The sequence below is a fragment of the Ovis aries genome, chromosome 5 (genome assembly GCF_016772045.2).
Source record: "Ovis aries strain OAR_USU_Benz2616 breed Rambouillet chromosome 5, ARS-UI_Ramb_v3.0, whole genome shotgun sequence".
Taxonomy (NCBI): Eukaryota; Metazoa; Chordata; class Mammalia; order Artiodactyla; family Bovidae; genus Ovis; species Ovis aries.
Window position 1 is genome coordinate 17,858,080 of NC_056058.1, and position 2,318 is coordinate 17,860,397.

Sequence of the window (2,318 nt, forward strand, 5' to 3'; positions counted from 1 at the left end):
TCTGATGGTTTAGCTCTCGGGGGGGTTTAAATTTCGCCAAACAGCTCAAGAGGGTGCTTCAGGGGATTTTCCTGGTGGTCCAGTGGTTAAGGTCCTGCACTTCCACTGCAAAGGGAACAGGTCCAATCACTGGTCAGAGAACTAAGATCCTGTATGCTGTAAGGTGCCCCCCCCCCAAAAAAAAAGTAAAAATGTGAATGAAAAAGTGCTTTAGGCTAATCTTTCCCATTACTACCAGAACTGAGGTGTCTTTACAACTGATCTTTGCCACTGTTGCTTCTCTTGCCTGATGAACAGTCTTTCATCTCTGCTTTCTTTTGTTTCCTGAGTGAAAGTGTTAGTCAGTCAGTCATGTTCGACTCTTTGCTCTTTGCCACCCCGTGGACTGTAACCCACTATATTCCTCTGTCCATGAGATTCTCCAGTCAAGAATACTGGGGTGGGTAGCCTTCCCCTTCTTTAGGGGATCTTCTGGACCCAGGGATCAAACCCAGGTCTCTCCCTTTTCGGGCGGATTCTTTACTGTCTGAGCCACCAGGAAAGCCCTTTGTTTCTTTAAGCTCATTAATTATAGAGACCTTTTCTCGGATGCACACCATGGCCAGGCTTAGATCCAGAAATGACTAAGACCAGAAATGGCCTCTCTCATGTCAAGAAAGCAGAGCCTGGTTCTGTTTCTTCAGCCCCCCTACCCTATCTGCTTCTGTCGGCTCCCTCAGGCTGGGGGGATGCATCACTGGGGCTATTTCCAGCCCTGGGCTGAGCTTTCTCACTGTTCCCTGAATCTGGCCGATGGCTTCCATCTTTCGGGGGAGGGTTGACAGCTGGCCCTATAGAGAAGTTCTCCAAAGGTCAGGAAGCCTCCTGGCACTACCAAAGGCCAGCAGAGAAGGGTCAGGAGGGGCTGGAGCTGGGGGAAGGCAGGGGAGGGGTGGGGGTCTTGGGGTCCTCTTGAGGGGAGATGATTTCAAGGCCACCGCAGGACAAGGACTTGGCACAGGGGGATCCAGCGATGTCCTGTGGTTGCCCGCCCCATCCATGTACCTTCCTGCCTACCTGTTGGGCAGGGAGCTGAGGCAATGTGGACCCTCCAGGGTGGTGGGGTGGGCAGGGTTCAGACCCTGGAATGGACCAGGTGGGGTGTGGACAGAACTGTGGGTTGTGGCTGGGCTGCTCACCTGGAGGATCCTGGGTGCGTGACTTCTTTTTCTCCTTTCTTTTTTATGCCATGTGGCTTGTGGGATCTTAGCTCACCAGCCAGGGATTGAACTTGGGGCCACAGCAATGAGAGTGCAGAGTCCTAACCACTGGACCGCCAAGGAATTCCCAGTGGCCTGTGTTTCAATCCCCTCCTTGTCACTCATTGGAGAGAGCAAGGGCCCCACTGTGGGGTCAAGGGTGGCTAGACACAGGACGTCTGACACAGGCAGAGTAATGGACGGTTCCTTATTAATCATGTGGACTCACAGCTCTGGGAAGAAGGATGCCGCAGGCCCCTGGGGTACTTGGGGCGCACTCGGGCAGGGTGAACCCTGGGCTGTGTGGGGCAGGCTTTAGTGATGAGAGGACTAGGTGGGAGGGTGTTGCTGACTTGCTTGAATAATTCTGAGGGCTGGCGGGGCAGTGACAGCAGCAGCCCATCCGGTCTCTTGGTCCCTTGAGAAGGCTGGCGTTGGGCCAGTGGACCTCATCTGGGGTGGCTGGGGCCCTCCCAGTTTTCCTAGCACATGAGATTGGGCCTTTTTTTGGCCACGCAGCATGTGGGGTCTTAGTTTCCTGACCAGGGATGGAACCCTCACTCTCTCTGCATAGAAGCGTGGAGTCTTAACCCCTGAACCACCAGGGAAGTCCCAGATTGGGCCTTAACTGAGGCTGCCCACCAGTATCTGCGTTAACCACGCGCTATTTGCTAAATGAGTCAGCTGGGCCTAGGTTCACGTGGCCCCTGACCTGGCTCTTGGCAGGCAGGGCACCTCTGTGTGCGTCAGCTTTGTCCTTAGAGACAGTGGTGCCCAGAGTGGGGGCAAGGGATGGAGGAAGGGGTGTGTTGGGGCCCAGCACACCCTGGGCACCCCATCACTAAGCTGGTGGGGTTAGATTGGGAGGCTTGGCCCATGTGTCACCAGCCCATGCTTGACCTCTCAGGGGGCAGAGGGCTGTCTGTCTGTGCCACCTGCCCTGGCCCAGTGGCCACACACCCACAGCTGCTGTGCTCCTGACCATACTCGGGCAAGAGGCGGCGGCCACTATTAATAACCGAAACGCCTGCCCAGGGCACAGGGTGGCCTATAAAGCCAGCCCCGCCAGCATCAGGAGGC